Genomic DNA, 18,493 nt, shown 5'->3' with positions numbered 1-18,493 from the left:
ATGGGGGGGAGGGGCTTAATATACATGATAATGAGGTTATGTTGAAACATTTTAATTAGAATGCATTGGAGCATGTTTATAGGTCCCAGTATGGGACCAGAGATTTTTTTAAAGGCCAAGGAGCCTCAGTATAAGATATTTCTTATTCAAGTTTCTTCATTAAAATACATGCTGTTACTTAACTGTCTTATGCTTAACATGCTTAGTAGATGCAGGGTAATGGAGCGGCCATTATAGCATCCATTGATTGGTGTATCATACTGACTACCCCTCTACTAGCTATGTTTCCTATATGAGCAGTCAGAAAGAGCCCAGACAATAGCAATTCTGGAAATCTTGGACCACTTAAGGATCCCAGAGTTCAGATCCACTGGTCCAAGGGTGTAGTTCATATCTTCACCAGGACTAAATATATTGACAAAAAGATGGTGATATATATTGACAAAAGGCTGATGAATCAAGATGTCTATTAACACTTCCTCTGAGGAAAAAAGCCCCCAAAACTTGTGTTCACATATTTAGGCAGGTTAGATTTTTCTAAAGCACCTACATTATTCAGGAGTTCAAGTCCATTGGTGTCTAGTTAGACTGAGGAGCTTTGCCTAAATTAATTTTGAAAATGGGTCCTCAGGCTCTCAAGTCATTTTACCTGCAGACTTTACTGAATTTAAATGCTATCTTTAATACCATTCCATAGAAACCTTTGAAAAAAAACAATTTTTGTAGGAAAAAAAGAAGAGAAGCAGTGAGCCCAACCCCAAATATTTTGGCTTGACCTTAAGACAGGTATTTGTCCTTTAAAGAGACAAAGAAAAGATATGCAGAAAGGTCAAAACCAGGACTAGTCTTCTATGAAAATTGATATAATGGGGTGCCAGTCCCAGTGCCCTTCTACCACCAGCACTAGCTCTCATATGCTTGGTGTGAAATATTCTGCTCTTGTTTGAGCTGGTAGAATTTGGGCCAAATGCTCGAAAATTTAACTTTGCTGCAATAAACATTGTAACTGGGACTCTTAAATCATCAGTGCCTGCTGGCTGGGTGTGATTCTGTCTCAGCACTGACTAAAGTTTGAAGAGATGCATAAAATGTGCCATATCTACATAAGAACACAACAACATAAGGATTGCCATTTACTGGGTCAGACCATAGATCCATCTTGCCCAATATCCTGTGTCAAAGGATGCTGAAATGAAGAGTGAATTGGATATGACCAGTGTTTTTTCCACTGTTCCTCACTCACTTGCAGCTCTAGCATTTATTAGATTGCAGCTCTCCTCTGTAACTGAGAATGCTTTGCAGGAAGCTTTCTGAGTTATAATGATCCCCTGGAATAAACAAAAGTTTACTGTTGGTTTCAGGGGGGAGGGAAATCTAGCTGATGGCTGCCAGCCTGCCTATGGCCCCTTCTCCCTGCGAGGCTGCAAATTTTTCAGAATGGGATGGGGGAAAGGGAGCAGAGGGAGCTCTTCTAGGGGTTCCCTAGCCGGAGGGTAGGGTGAGTGTGTTGGAGCCCCCCACCTCAGAAAGGGGCTGAAAACTCCCGAGACTAAATTCCCCCCACTCCCTTTTCCCCCTTCTGTTGCATGAAGGGTCAGATTTTCACCTGAACAACCATTTTTGAAGCTGTCTGCAGCCATGCACTTGTGTTTGGTCTCAGCAATAGACCTCTTTTTGTGGCCATATTGGGCAAAAATTGTCACTTCTGTCTGCGCTCTTAAGGTCTAGGAAGTTCTAATTCAGAGGCTGTATCCCTAACTCCTGTGGTCAATAGTTAAAGATGCCACTTTTCTCCAAGAATTTGTCCAATCCCTTTTAGAATCTGGCTAAACTGTCATCTTCCACAACTTCTGGTGCCAATGAGTTCCATGTTTTAATTACACGGTGTGTGAAAAAGAACTTCCTTTTAAAACTAACTGGTTAGTTTTAAATGTGCTACCTACTTGTTTTTCTTTTTTACCCTTACGTCTTGCATTGAGAGAGAGTAAATAAATCCCTATTTACTGTTTATTCACCATTTAGTATTATGCAAACCCTTATCATGTCCCCCAAGTGTCTCATTTCTAAACTGAATATGCCTAGTTTCTTTATTGTACCTTCTCTAGTTCTTCTATATCCTTTCTGAGGTGTGGGGACTAGAACTGGACACAGTATTCAAGGTGTGGATGCACCATTGATTTATAAAGGGACATAATGACATGTTCCTGTTTTGTTTACAATTCCCTTCTTAATAATCCCTAACATTTGGTTTGCCTTTTTGGCAGCTGCTGAGTACTGAGCTGATGTTTTTAGTGAACTGTTCACAATGGTTTCTAGATCTCTTTCCTGTGTGGTAACAGCTAATGTAGATTTCAACATATTATAGGTGTAGTTTGGGTTATTTTTGCTCTGGTGCACTGCTGTACACTAATCTACAATGAATTTCATCTGCCATTTAGTTGCCCATTTGCTTAATCGTGCCAGATCCTTTTATAGTTCCTCACAGTCTGCTTTGGTTTTTACTACTTTCAATAATTTTGTGTTGTCCACAAATCTGGCCACCTCTCTACTCACCCCCTTTTCTAAATTATTTATGAATATGCTAAACAGCACCAATCCCAACACAGATCTCTGGAGGACCCCACTATTTAGTTCTTTCCATCCTAAAAACGGACCATTTATACTCAATCTTTGCTTTCTATCTTTAAGCCAACTTCTAATTCACAAGTGGACATTCCCTGTAACCTCATGATGACCTAATTTAGTTAAGAGCCTCTGATGGGGGTCCTTCTCAAATGCTTTTTGTAAGTCCAGATATACTATATCAACTAAATTGCCCCGATCCATCTGCTTACTGACACCCTCAAAGAACTCTAGAAGCCAGATGAGGCATGATTTCTCTTTGACAAAGCCATGTTGATTCCTCCCCAGCAACTCATGTTCATCTATGTCCTGAATAATTCCTTTTTTAAAATAATTATTGTTTCTACTAATTTTCCAGAAACAAAAGTTAGGCTCACTGGCCTGTAGTTTCTTGCATCCCCTTTAGAGCCTTTTTTAAATATGGGAGTCACATTGGCAACTCTCTAATGGTCTGGGACTGAGGATGTCTGTAGTGATATGTTGCCTACTACAGTTAAGAGCTTGACAATTGCCTCTCTGAGTCCCTTCATGGCCCTAGAATGAATGCCACCAGGTCCTGGTGATTTGCTACTGTGTCATTTATCAATTTCCTCTGTTATCTCATCTACTGAAACCTCAGTTTGGGACAGCTCCACTGACTTGTCCCTAGAGAAAAGTGGATCTGGTGAGAGAATCTCCCTAACATCTTCCACAGTGAAGATAGATGTAAAGAATGCACTTAGTTTCTTGGCAATGGCCCTGTCATCCTTTAGCACTCCTTTTACACCCTGGCCACCCAAGGGCCCAACTGACTTACTAGCAGGTCTTTGGCTTTTAATGTACTTAAAAGAAATTTTTATTGTTACCTTTTGTGTCGATAACAAGTTTCACCTCAAATTCTTTCTTATCTTTTCTTATTACAATTTTATATTGATTTGCCAGAGTTTATGCTCTTTTTATTTTCCTCGTTTAGGATATGACTTTTTGAAAGAAGGATTTGACTTCCACTTTTTTCTATCTATTGCCTTTGTAACTCTGCCACTAAACCATGCTGGCTTTCTTTTGGCCTGCTTTCCTTTTTTTTTTTTTAAATTTGTGGTATACATTTGCTCTGTGCTTCTAGTAGGGTGTTCTTTAGAACAGTGGTATTCAACCTCCTGGCCTGATGTTAAATTGACCCAGTCTGTTTGTGGATAGTTGAAGTCACCCCTTATTATTGTGTTTTCTGCTGTCACAGCCTCTCTCATGTCCCTTAGCATTTCTAGCACACTGTTGCTGTCCTGGTCTGTGGGTCAGTAATATATCCCCAGATGTACTAAAGTACATTTTTTCTATTGAAACCTGGAATTTCTGTCCACAGAGATTCTATAATACCTCTCTTATCAATTGAAAAATCTATCATATTTGATTTGATGGAGTCTTTGTTGTAGGCTGTCAGACTACTATCACCTATTCTATCATTCCTGTATAATTTGTATCCTGGTATTACAGCATCCCATTGATTTTGCTCATTCTACTAAGTTTCTGAGACAACTATTATGTCAATATCATTATTTATGGCTAAGCAACCAAGTTCCCCCACCTTTGATCTTAGACTTCTAGCATTAGTATAAAAACACATATACCTGCTATTGTTGCCTGGTTGGCTTCTTTTGTATGACTTTTTAATCATTAAAAGTATTTGCTTGTGCTTGTCTGTGCCCTGTTTCTTATCCCCATTTTTTATAGTTTCACCCCTATAGGGTGTGTCAATTTGAAGTGTTCCATACCTGCTTTCCCCCCTTTTTAATTTAAAAGCTGCTCTATCACCTTTTTTATATCTCATGCAAGCAGTGCTGTACTATTTTGGCTCAGGTGGAGACCATCACTTGTGTACAGGCTCCCCCTGTTCCAAAAGGTCCTTCAGTTCCTAATAAATGTGAACTCTCCCACCACATACTGAGACTCTGGAGTTCTGCCTGTCTAGCTGGCCCTGCACATGGCATTGGAAGCATTTCAGAGATTACTTAGAGGTACTGGACTTCAAACTCCTACCTAGCATCCTAAATTTATATTCCCAGACCTCTCTACTACCCTTATCAATGTCACTGGTACCCAAATGGACCATGACCATGGGCTCTTAACCCAACTCCCCCTAGCAGTCTATCTACACATCTCATAAGGCCCACTACCTTTACACCCAGAGGCAAGTCAGCATGAGGTGTCTCAGATGTCACAAACTCAGCTATCTATGTGCCTAATAACTGAATCACCCACTATCATCACCTGTCTCCTATTCTATACTCACATCATGGCTAACCATAGCCTACATTACAAGAGGACGTCCAGAAACCATTAAAATCTTGGCTGAAGACTCCAAAAACATTTTGCAATCAAGTGTATGCTCTATGAGTGTCTTTGTATGATCCTGTGGCATAATGGAGGGCCTCCACACTGATGTCTCAAAAGCACATGACTGCCAACCCTGCAGAAAAGCCTTCTGGATTTGAGCTACCACATACAATTTTGTCCTTACTAAATCACATTAGGACACTGCAAGGGAGATGGGGCCATTTGCTTCTTCTTTGCAGTATCACAGATAGCACAGGTATGACTGCAGCAGTAACATAACTAGGGGTGGGCAAGATGGGCACCCATCTGGGGTGCCAAGCTAGAAGGGGCACCAGAATCCCATTCCCCCCACGTTCCATGGAGTCTGCACTCCAGCAGCAAGAGCAGGCCCATGGCTTACCCATGCTGGCAACTCCAAAACAGGCACTGGCTGCTGCTGTTGCTGCTTTAAGGCTTTAACAGCTGAGGTGGGTAAAGCATGTGGTGGCAATAGCAGAAGAGCATTTCCTGGCATGGGTAGGACTGCTGTATCCCCCTGGCCCCCTCTTGGAACCTGAGCCCTGTCTCCCCTCTCCCTCATTCCCCACCCCCTGCAGGATTTATCTTAGGTACCAACCCTAGTTTACCAAGGGTGCCAACTGTGCTTGTTATGCCACTGGACTGCAGTCGTAAATCACAGACTAGGGACTGCAACACTACTGGTGGTTTGATTGCTTGCTGGCAGCATCTCTGATCAGGCTACTATAAATGTTACTACAGTATCACCAGCCTAGACAGCATTTTAAAAGTTGATGATCATCTGCCATACAAAAGAAGATTGCATCAAAAGAATCAGTTGTTGTAACTACTGGGGAAGACAGTGATGGTCTCATCTAGCTCTGCATGCCAACTATTGATAAACACTAACTTTTCAATGTTATCTCATCCAGCTGACACTGAAGCCCCAGAAAGCCTCCCATTGCCTTCAGTGACAGCTGAATTGAGGCCCTGGTCTAGAGAGTAACAAATGAACATTCTTACAAACTATGCAAACTACAGCCTGAGCTGAAATCAGCCTTCATTTCTTCCCCTCCCCCACCATGGGGTTTCTGACTTTGTAGATGTCCTTGCAGGCTTTTGTCTATTCTAGGAGTCCCATAAAACTAGTACCTCCATGTTAATTCCATGGAATGGATTGATAGTGGCTTCAGGGGACTGTTTAAGATACACTTTTAGCCTCTGGCTAAAATCTGAAGTACAAATATACAAGAGGAAAAGGAATTAGGTTAAAAACAAGAATAAAAAGAACAACACAAGATAGACAAAACTAAAAAAAAAATGCATCACTTTAATCTCAGCAGCCATGGCCTATTACATTTTATCTTATACATACGGATTCAGAAATCAGAAGCCAACTTAAATATCCTTCTTAACTGAAAGGAGTTGATCAGACCTGGATGCTGCTGGCTATAAATACATCTGTTTTTGGAGGAGAGTAGAAAGCAAAACATTTTCCTCAAATGCACTCATTAAGTTCTGACCTGAAGTCATTGATACTTTAAAATATTGGCTCTAAAAAGTGGACTTGATAATATCATTACCACATGAATAGTTGTTCTTCCATACATATATTATGCAAAAGCAGGAGGCAAGTACTCTCCATATCATTTAAGACCTAGATAGATGGCATACATCACCATTAAAAAAAATCAACACACCTGTTTTCCAATAGATCCTTTACAATTATCTGCTCCATTTGTTCCTATTATCACTATAGAGTATTAAAATTCTTATTATTGATGATGATGATAGTACTGATGACAATGATGATTGCCCTCTCTGAAAGTTATCACTCACTAGAATTTTATTATTTTGTACTTTTACTATACAGTAGATGTAGTGAAGTTTATTAATATATGTATAGATAGGTAGAAAGAAGAGAAATGGATAGAATACAGGTAAATAGTGTTTCATTTGCTCTGACTTAGATTATTCATAGCAAAAGCTATCACAACATTTGAGTGTAATAAAAAGCTATTATTCCAAGGATTAACTAGTAAACAATGGTAAAAAACATACACAGATCTGGAAAATTACTAACAGGCCAAAAGTACAATTGAATATTTAGGACAGAGGTCCAAAGAAATAGTGAACATTTTCTCATGATATATACAGTAGATACAAAGATTTTTTTTTTCAAACTGTGCATTAATGGTTTTGGGTTTACATTTTTTTTGTATTTTTTATCAGCATGATATATGGGCTTTATAAAATAATACATAATAGCAAAAAGGCTAGAATGAAATAAGGTTGATGAGAAATTAAAGTTCTACTTTTAAGAATCAAATAAGCTGAATTTACAAAGGACTCAAGCCAATGAAGACAGATGATAGACAGGTTTATTTTGAAAGGAGTCAAAGGCCATAATTTTATTTGATCAAAATTACATGGAATGATTCAGGATAACCCCATGCTCCATGGATCCTGGCAATAGCTCAAGTGGGAGTTAATTCTTTTGCTGTCATCATCTTTTTCATGCTATGGTAATGTAAGAGTGACATTGTAGTGATGGTCCAGAAATTATGCGAGAGGCAAGGATTTCTTAGGGTGATATCTTTTATTGGATTAACTATATAGATGGGATAAAGTTAGACAAGCTTTCAAATCTTTAGTAAAAGGTGAAAGATTTATGTGATCTGAAGAGAAACCAGAAATGTGAAGCATGAATGATGCGTGCTCCCAGAGGCTGGGGGGGCACAGCAACCGCCTACAGGTGGCAGCAGCGATGTTGGCGATGGGGTTGTGTCAGCAGCAAGTGGAGAGCTCCCACAGTGGTGTCAATGGCAGGGGGGTGGCAAGTGCCAACCAGCAGTCAGTGACCACCCACAGACACTGCCAGTGGTGAGCAGTGGCCAGGAACAAGCGGCAACCACCTGCAGATGCTTCTTTCATAGGGTGCACTGCCAATCTCAGTGGGTGTACATGCACCAATGTGCCCCCCTATGCATTGCCAATGATGTGAAGAATATCTTACAATCAAAAGATTGTCTAACTTTATCTTAACTATACAGTTTTTCCAAGACAGCTATCACCCTAAGAAATCCTTGCCTCACCATCTTTTTCCACATTTCAATACTGTCATCATGGACTGTCTTATCTGCCCAGGGCCAGGGACAGAAATTACACACAAACTGGTTCAGAAACCAGTTCAAATATATAATGCAACAGAAGTTCAGTGCACATAGACTGCTTTCAAAATTGCTGAAATTGGTTTAAGATAAATCTGGATGGATGTAGTATCAGACTTAACTGATTTAGGTTAAATTGGCTTATTGAACTTCTGTCCCAGATCCCCTCCAGAGTCAAGTTAATTCACAATCCCCCAATATCCCAGATGCTTTGCACCCCCTTCCCCCCCAAAAATCTCCCCTCACATGGTAGACAGGCTAGCCTTGGCTCAAGATGTCTGCTCCAGCTGAGTAGGGAGGCATGCTCTAGTGCTCCCTGACTTCTGGTCTGGGCCACTTCAGGCATGTGGCTGCATTTCTGGAATCAAAAGTGAATGTCTGTTCACTTGCTTATAATTTCAATCTGCGCATCTTAGACTAACCTGTGAAGATTGAATCAATTCAACCTGAGACTTTTTGACTGGCTGTACTTAGCTTAGGAATTCAGTGGGCCCTCCTAAGCAGATGGTCTAAATAAGCTGAGGAACCCGTTTGCAAAATGATTAATTTTGTGGAAGTACTTAAGCTAGGGGAACTGCACGTTGGAAACAAACAAAACAATAACAGAAAACCTCAAAAACAAACAAAAAAACCTACAGGGAATTGGGAAGAAATAGGAAGGAACAGACTTATTCAAATAGCCAGAAACTTAGAATTGCAGAAAAACCAACAATGTTAAAAATGCTTTGGTGTTCAGAACATTTTTGACATTGCTGAGTTGTTGAAACCAATTTTTTTCAAACAGATGTTTCTATTTTGGCAGCATTTTCAATGGAAAGGTATCTAACATCCATCAGGGCCTTTCTTGCCAGTTTAGAGAGAAAAATTGATTAGCAAATAAAAAAAAAACCTGACCTTTTTGATCTAGAACTGGCCCTGACAGACTTTTATTATATGAAAACTTTCGCCACATTTAGTTTCATTTTTTTATGCAGACTGAAAGTATGTTCTTAAAGCTCAAAAATCTTCCTGAAAACAATCCAACCAGCACTGATAGTTACCCAAATAATACTTTGCAATGTTTAAATTAATGACGTATTTAAGAAGAATTTATTTGCACTTCAGTTCTTTTAGTGTTTTGGCTGCTCACACTTGACTTTGTAATATATTCTAATTTTTGGAACCATTTCGTCTTGGTACAGGAATACATATCAAGACATGTTTAGAATCTCTAGCAGTATTTATTTTAAACTGGTAATGCTTTCTGTACATCTTCATGTTGTTCCTAAAAAACGCTCTAAGATTAATCCTATAATGACAGAAAAAGCAATAGTGGTACTTTCTTGACTATTAACCTGGATTGCTATAATACATGCACTGTACTTTCACAGCATAATTTTAGTTTCTTACAGTTTTTCTTGAAACTTAATCTCTGCTTCCACTTCTCTTTTTCCTTGTAGGCCTTTTTTGTATGTATCTTCTGTCTCCTCTGTGTCAAGGCTACCTTCTGTTTTCTATTTATCTAGACCAGCGATACTCAGTCATCGTGCTGTGGCACCTTGGAGTTCCATAAGATCCTTTTAAGGGTGCTGCACAGCGTTAGCATGTTGAGGTGTACAAACACCTACACCTGATTCACAAGATAAATCCAGAGATTTCATAAACAGGAATTCATAGTGTCAAAATCATTCTGAGCTTATGCAATGTTTCTGAGTCCTTTGCAACAGAAGAATTGTTCTCTTATTTTTCCATAATCAAAAAATAAGTTAGAGGTAAGAGTTGTCATTTTCCAAGGAGTGCCTTGAGTCTAATATGGGGTGCCTGGAGTCTAAAAAGGTTGAGGATCACTGTTCTAGACCTTTTTATGGCCTTAAAGAACCATATCTTCTACATAACATTATGGGGAGGAAGACTTCTATGAAGAGATGAGATCCATCTGACCAGAACAGGAAAGAGTATCTGGGGCATTGTCTAGCCAACCTAGTAAGGAGGGCTTTAAATAAGGTGACCATATATCCTGGTTTGCCCAAGACAGTCCTGGATTTCAAAGGCTGGTCCCAGCCAGTTGGTGAAAATTAAAACAAGTGTCCTGGAATCTCAGGGGAATGGGGCACAGTCCAGCAGGGAGGCAGAGTGGCATAGTGTGCCAGGCTGCTCTGCCTCCCCTCCAGACTGCACCCACTCCCCTGCCTGCTGGCAACTGCTACTGCCTACAGCAGTACCTCTGACTTGGGTAGCAGGAGGGAGGCAGTGTCCCAGAGGTCCCAGATTTCCTTATGGTCACCCTAGCTCTAAATTAGGTTCCATGAGGGATGATAAACAAAACCTTCCAGCAGCAGAGCAAACAGTTCAGAGGGGAAAGGACCAGAAGAAGCTGCTCAACTATGGAAAAGAACCAGAGAACTACAGAACAGCAACAAGTGGCAAAAAAGGGAAGTGATTAGGTCAAAATGAAAAATAAGCCCCACGTAGGTATACACATGTGAGAATTATGGGAAACAAGACTTGGAGAGATAGCTCTTATGACTGAAACATCAACACTGATAGTTACACTCTGTTCTGGAAGAACAGGATTGGGAGAAAGGTTGTGGTGTTGTTTTGTATGTAAATAATACATATGCTTGTCCCCTGGTTCAGAAGAAGGAAGGTAGTAGATCAGAATGTATTTGGGTGAAGATAAAAGGTGAAAGATACAGCAGCAATATAAAGGTGGGGATTCATTATAGGCTGCCACATCAGGTACGAGATGGATGAGGCACTCTTCAAGGAAGTAACAAAATTACCAAGAAGTTATGATATGGTACAGATGGGAGACTCCAATTTTCCAAGTATTTCTGATAAGAATCATACAGCCAAATTTAAAAATGTTAAGTTCCTAACCTGTGTGTAGGGCAGCATTCTGTTGCAGACAGTTAAGGATACATCTATATTGGATACATATTGGATCTGTAGGATCTTGTACTGACCAATAGAGAAGAATGTGAGGTGGAGGATGTGAAGGCAATGGGAAACTTGGGAGGAAATGATCATAATATGATAGAATTCCATTCCTGAGATGGGGACCAGCAGAATTAATTTGTGAAATTTCAAAAGGGCAGATTTCAACCAACTCAAAGAGTTAATACCCGTGGTGCCTTGGAAAGTCAGATTGAAGGATAAAGGTGCCCAGGAGAACTGGAAGCTTCTAAAGGGTTCACTACTGGAAGCCCAACAAGAAATAGTTTGGACACAATGGAAGCACACGAAGAATGACAAGAGGCCAATGTGGTTGTACAAGAAGTTTCTAGGATGCCTTACATGCAAAAGGAAAGCATACCGACAATGGAAAGATGGGCAGATCACCAGGGAAGCATACCAGGATATAGCAAGAACTTGCAGGAACCAAATCAGGAAGACAAAGGTAAAAAATGAACTTCATCTGGCAAGGTAAGGTAAGGACAACAAGAAGAGCTTTTATAAATATTTTGGTCTGAAAAGAAAGACAAAAGAAGACATATGTCCACTATTAAATAGACAGGATTACATTTTAACAGAAGATGCAAAGAAGATGGAGCAGCTCAACAGCTACTATGCCTCCGTCTTCACAAAAAAATTAGGCTGAAAAGATCCAGCTAGCAGACCAAAGGATTATTTGGATAAGGAAGGGGACAAGCTGAGGGATGAGGAAAGAAGGATGAGGAGGGATAAGGAAAGAAACAGTCAGAAACCCCTTGATAAGTCTGAATGAATTCCAGTCATCAAGGGCTGATGAACTTCATCCCAGGATACTGAAGGAATGGGCAGAGGAGATCTTGGAGCCCTGAGCAAAAAAATTTATGAATATTAGGGAGACAGGCAAGGTACCAGAGGCCTGTAAAAGGGCTAACATAGTGTCCCACTTTAAAAAAGGCAAAAAGAAAGAACTGGAAAATTGTAGACTAGTTGGCCTTACATTGATACTCAGGAAGTTACTGGACCATATCATAATGAAGTCCATTTGCAAGTATCTGGAGAATGAAAGGCCAATAAGAAACAGCCAGAAAAAATGTATTATGAATTAATTATGCCAACGCCAAACAAGCTTGATCTCTTCCTTCAGCAAAAGGATGACTTGGGTGGATGAAGGAAATGCTGTAGATACAGTGTGTCTGAACTTCAGCATGGCTTTTGACAAAGTCTCATTTGACCTTCTCATACGCAAATTGGAGAAACGTGGGCTAGACAAAACTACTATGAGGTGGACAGACAACTGGACCAATAACCACAAGCAAAGGGTGCACCAATGTTGGCTATCAGACAGCACTGATAAAAGGAGAAATGACATTATCAGCTTTTGGCTTTATTAGAGCACCCTGGTGAGCATAGTCTGAGCCCACAGCAGACTACAGGTCCTGGTACGCAGTAGGAGAGGAAGGGAGTAGTCACAGGGTGCCACGCTCAGCAGCAAAGGGACTGTTACTAGATCCTGCTGCTGCTGCTGTCATGGCAATTTCACATGCACAGCAGGGCCCTGACAGCCAGGGCTCCCACAGAGATGTTGGGCTGCATGCGAGTGGGGTAAGGTGCCATGCAAGGGACATTTTGCTCCGCAGGACACTGGTTACTTTTGCAAAAATGGCTCCTTCCTGGTGGGAGCTTGGCTGCATGGGGGCTTGTCAGCACTGAGGCAGTGGCATGCTCTGGGGCTTCAAAGTGTCCAGCACTTCTGTTCACACAAGGGTCTGCCCTGACCAGCTGGGACGGCTGCATAGACTGTGCAGGGAGTGGGGCTGCTAGTAGGAGCTGTGAGCAAGGGGGCAATGTGCATGGATTTAAGTATGTCACCACCTTCTTCATCAAAGGCCAGAGCAGGCAGTAGGTGTATGTCTACATGTGTACGCACGCGTGTGTGTGTGTGACAGGGAGGGAGAGAGAAATGCAAAACAAACAAACAAAAAAAGTGTTATTTATGACTGCAGTTTAAAATGCCTTGCACTATTACTAAATATTGGTTGTCAGCAGGGATCTTTGTTTTCTCTGATAAAAAAATCCCCAATTTTGGGGTGAAAAATGTAACTCAAAATCTCAGTTCTAATCCTCAAGGGGAACTTACAAAACACTTTTCATAGATGGGCCTAGGAACTTCATAAATCTACTGGATACAAAAAATCATGGGGATATAAATGTAGGAGTCTATGGCAGGCCTCCTAACCAGCTGGAAGAGTTTGACCATGAATTTGTTAGGGAACTGGTAGTGGCTGCATGCTCTCAGTGCATTGTCATCATGGGTGACTTCAACTACTCTGACACCTCATGGGAAGAGCAATCAGTCAAATCTGATTGGTCAAGAGGCTTCCTCACTTGCATGGACAAGCTCTATTTGACTCAAGAAGTCTATGGGTGGACAAGAGGTAAGGCATTGCTGGATCTGGTACTGACCAAAGGGGATGATCTAGTCAGTGACCTGAGGATTGAAGGGAAGTTTGTTGACAGTGGTTATGAGTTGATCACTTTCTTTATCCATCACAAAGCTGGCAAATCAGCCAGCAATACATAAATCCTCGACTTTAGGAAAGCTGACTTTCACAAGCTCAGGAGGTTGGTTGTGGAGACCCTGAAAGACCATGATCTGACAGGGAGGGGAGTCCATGATGAGTAGCTGCTCCTTAAGGACATGATCCTAAAAGCACAAGGGAAGTCCATTCCAGCCTGTAGGAAAGGCAACAAAAGAGCTGGGAGACCCCCACCTTGGCTCAATAAAGTACTCATGAACCTCCTGAATCTGAAAAGAGATGCTTATAAGGGATGGAAATCAAGAACTACCACTAAGGAGGATTATGCAGCACTGGGCCACACCTGTAGGGAGTTGACCAGAAAAGCCAATGCTGAAACCGAACTCAAACTGGTTACAGGAATCAAGGACAATAAAAAGTCCTTCTTCAAATATGTGGGAAGTCAGAAAAAAAACAAGGGCAACATCAGACCTTTGCTGAACCAAATGGGGCAGCTGACAACTGACACCCAGAAGAAAGCTAATCTCCTCAATGATTACTTTGCATCAGTTTTCCATCAGCCCAAGGGGATCCCCCTTCCTGACAGGATGCAGGACAACCAGGATAAAGGCGATCATATGCCTATAATTGGTGAAGATCTTGTGAGGGAACAGCTTGAGAGGCTGGGCATCCACAAGTCAGCTGGCCCAGATGGAATGCATCCAAGAGTGCTAAAAGAGTTGGCTAGCATCATATCATGACCAATGGGGAGGATATTTGAGAACTTGTGGTGCTTGGGAGAGATTGCTGAAGATTGGAAGAGGGCCAATGTAGTGCCGATCTTCAAGGAAGGAAGGAAGGAAGATCCAGAGAACTACAGGCCAATGAGTTTGACTTCAATCCCTGGAAACATCTTGGAAAAAAGCCTTTGACTTGGTTTCCCATGATGTCCTCATGGTAAAACTGGGGAACACCCAGAGAGTGATAGTTGATGGAACTGAGTCAACATGGCACATGGTGACCAGTGGTGCCCCCCAGGGCTCAGTACTTGGACCAATACTCTTTAATATATTCATAAATGATCTGGATTCGGATGTCAGCAGTGTACAGGCTAAATTTGCGGATGACACCAAATTATGGGGAAGTGCAGTCACTCTAGAGGATCGTCTGGCAATTTAGGCCAACCTGGACAGGCTCGCAAGGTGGGCAGATCAAAACCTGATGACAGTCAACATGGAAAATGCAAGGTGCTCCACCTCGGGTGAAAAAACCTATATCATACTTATAGGCTTGGCAGTGCTACACTCACTAGCACCATGACCAAAAGAGACTTGGGGGTCACGATTGACCACAAGATGAACATGAGGTACCAATGTGATGCCACAGCTGGCAAAGCAAATAAAACTCTGGCTTGCATTTACTGATGCATCTCAAGCAAGTTCCAAGAAGTCATCCTCCCACAGCTGGAGTACTGCATCCAATTCTGGGACTCCACACTTTAGAAAGGATGTGGAGAAGCTTGAGAGAGTCCAAAGGAGAGCCTCGTGCATGATTAGAGGTCAAGAGAAAACAGGCCTTATGAGGAGAGGCTGAGAGGCATGTGACTCTTCAGCCTGGAGAAGTGAATGCTCAGGGGTGACCTGGTGGTAGCCTGTAAGTATATAAGGGGTGTGCGTCAGGAACTGTGAGAACATCTGTTCACCAGGGCACCCCAAAGGAAGACAAGGTCGAATGGTCACAAACTGCTGGAAAACCATTTTGGACTAGACAAGAGGAAAAACTTCTTTACCGTCCGAGTCTCCAGAGTCTGGAATAGACTCCTTGCAGAAGGGGAGTAAGCACCTAGTCTGGATGCTTATCTTGTTGGGGTGATCTGACCCCATCTGACTTCCTGCCCCTTGGGAAGGGGGCTTGACCCAATGATCTTGCGAGGTCACTTCCAGCCCTAATGTCTATGAAATCTATAACATATAGACATTGGATTTATGACACATTACAACCTGCCTGACATCTCTTTCACCAGGTACCTGCCAGACCTGACCTCTTACTTTTTTCTTTCCCCCCACCTTTTCTCCCCTCCCCTATTTTTCTGCCTTTTGTCTTCCTAATTTCCAGCTATTTCCTTTTTCAGATAGCTTCTTTTCTATCTGGTATTAGTATCACTACAGTGTCTCCTTTACTCTCCTTTGACCTTTTTCCCCCCTGCTTTCCCCCCTCCCCTTTCCCTGCTTTACCTTTTGTTTTTCTAAGTTCTACCTTTTTACATTCTTACTAACATCCTGCCATACTTTTAGCTTCTCTCATTCCTTGGAGTCTCTGAACAGCAGAGACTCCCTATGCCTGAAGAAGGGTGATTTCACACAAAAGCTTGCTAAGAACTTTTTTCCAAATACTCAGTTGGTCTAATAAAAGATGTCACATCTACTCGAGGAACTGTTCCTAACCCAAAATCTACATTTTTCCATGATCAAAATTAAACATATCTATCTATCTATCTATCTATCTATCTATCTATCTATCTATCTATCTATCTATCTATCTATCTATCTATCTATCTATCTATCTATCTATCTATCTATCTATCTATCTATCTATCTATCTATCTATCTATCTATCTATCTATCTATCTATCTATCTATCTATCTATCTATCTATCTATCTATCTATCTATCTATTAGTGGTGTTTCATTAAAATCATGGAAAGATGTGGATTTTGGGTTACTTTTTTTAACCCAAAAATTGGAGATTTTTTTTTATCAGAGAAAACCAGGATCCCTAGTTATCAGATTGGCATCAGCTGATATGGTTGGTTAATCGGCTATTAGTATTAGCCATGAAAATCTTTATTGGAACTTGTAATTATAAATACTAGATATTTATAATTTATCATCAGAATTTATAATTTATAATCAGTATTTATAATCAGAATGGCACGAGGCTTCAAGGGGAGTCCCACAGAGGTCTGTCCTGAGCCCAGGGCTGTTTAACATGTTTATTATTATTGTTTTATTCTGGAATAGAGAGCTCATTGAGCAAATCTGCAGATAACACAAAATTGGAAAGGACAGCGAACACACTAGAGGACAGGAGTGTAATAGATAGCTTGTTGAGCAAATATGCAGATAAGATAATATTGGGAAGGATTGTGAACACACTGGAGGACAGAAGTACAATTCAGAAGGATCTTGACAGATTGGAAAGCTGGGTTGGAGCTAGCAGGATGAAATCCACTGCTGACAAATGAAGGTGTTGCCCCACAGGAAGAATAATCAAAAACACAAAGTAGGTGACGCCTGGCTAGATGGCAGCATTGCAGAGAAGGATTTAGAAGTCTTGGTGGATCACAGACTCAGTGCGAGTCAGCCATGTAATGCAGCCACAGAAAAAGTGAATGCAGGTTTGGGCTGCATCATTAAGAGCATTAGGTGTAGAATAAGGAGAAGTGATAGTGCCTCTTTACTTGAGACTGGTTAGGCCTCATTTACAATACTGTGTGCAGTTTTGGCCTCCATCGTTTAAAAAGGACACGGAGAAGTTAGGGTCCAGAGGCATGCAATGAAAATGATAGAGGTTAGGGACAGACATTTTAAGTGATGAGAAACTGGTTTAAACCTGTAACAGAATAGACATTCATTGCACATAAATCAGTTTGAAAATGGCTGAAACTGGTTTGAGATAAACCTGGTTGAATGTAGTATCAGACTTAACTGGTTTGGCTCAAACCAGTTTATGCAATGTTTGTCCTAGACCCCTTCCTGGTTTAACTTAAAACAGAGTCCCCCAGCATCCCAGATGCTTTGCAGCCCTGGGTTGGGCTCTCCGCTGCAGGGAGCTGGGCTTCACCCTCCACCCTGCTCCCTGTTGGAGCTCCAGCAGAGACAACAGGCACAACAGGATCTGCCTGGCTTCCCCATGTGCTTCACCTCCCCCCACACTCCCTGCTCAAGCAGGGATTCTGGCCCCCGTCCCCACCCCCCGGTTGCACAACACAGACATAACCAGAATGTGGTATGCTAGCTAATGCTGAGAGGTGTCTGTGTAAGGCAGACAGGACAGTGTTTATTAGGGCTTTTTGGAGCTAATCAACAGGTAACTGGTAACTTCCCTCCATTCCTTCTTTGGGAAAAGTTGTTTAAGAAGAGCTTTAACTAATGAGAGAGGCTTTTGTTTTCTGATGGGCTGATAAATGCTGTTATCAACTCCCTGCTGGGCTGGTCAGGAGTAGCAGGCAGGAGGGGAGGGGCAGAGGAACCCCTCCCTAATCAGAGCCTCCTGCTGGGGCCTGGCCATGTCCTACACCCTCCTCAGCTCAGCACTTGCAGTATCATGACATTGGTTGTCATTCTGCTGCTTTACTTGGGGTAGGTTAAGGTGCTATATTTTGTGGTTATGTGACAGGGCTGCCTGTGTATCTTTAGTAATAGGTTAGAGAAGGATTTGCTTGGGATGACTTGGATGGGGATGATCCTCTGTCAGGCAGGGGATTGGATTAGATGAACTCCAGTGGTCCTGTTCATCCTTACTTTTCGATGATTGTGTAATGGAACACACAATTAGTTTTATTTGGTAAGAAATATCCCATTCACAAATTCAGTTGGACGTGGAATTTCCCAAACGATTTTCTACTGAATGATCTCCTACACAGAGATGGGGATGTGGAAGAGGATACTAAAAAGGTTTGGTTATCACATATCTATATCACACTGAGTAATGAGAGAGACAGATTATTTATAACCTTTATTTGGTTACCATTAAAAAAATTGGGATCTGCAGTATCCCCACGAGGTAGCATTTGAAATTAAAGTTTTCCATTATAGAGCTGGCAAATATTGCTTTTACAATAGCTTAAATCCTCTGTAGTTCCATTTTTTGTTCATCAGATTTGCATGAGAAAAATAGGACACTGAGTAGCAAATAAAATACCACGTGATTCAGTATATAGATCTTATCTGTAGCAGCAGAGTG

The sequence above is a fragment of the Alligator sinensis genome, unplaced genomic scaffold (genome assembly GCF_000455745.1).
Source record: "Alligator sinensis unplaced genomic scaffold, ASM45574v1 scaffold1148_1, whole genome shotgun sequence".
Lineage (NCBI taxonomy): Eukaryota > Metazoa > Chordata > Crocodylia > Alligatoridae > Alligator > Alligator sinensis.
This window is presented reverse-complemented; position numbering follows the sequence as displayed.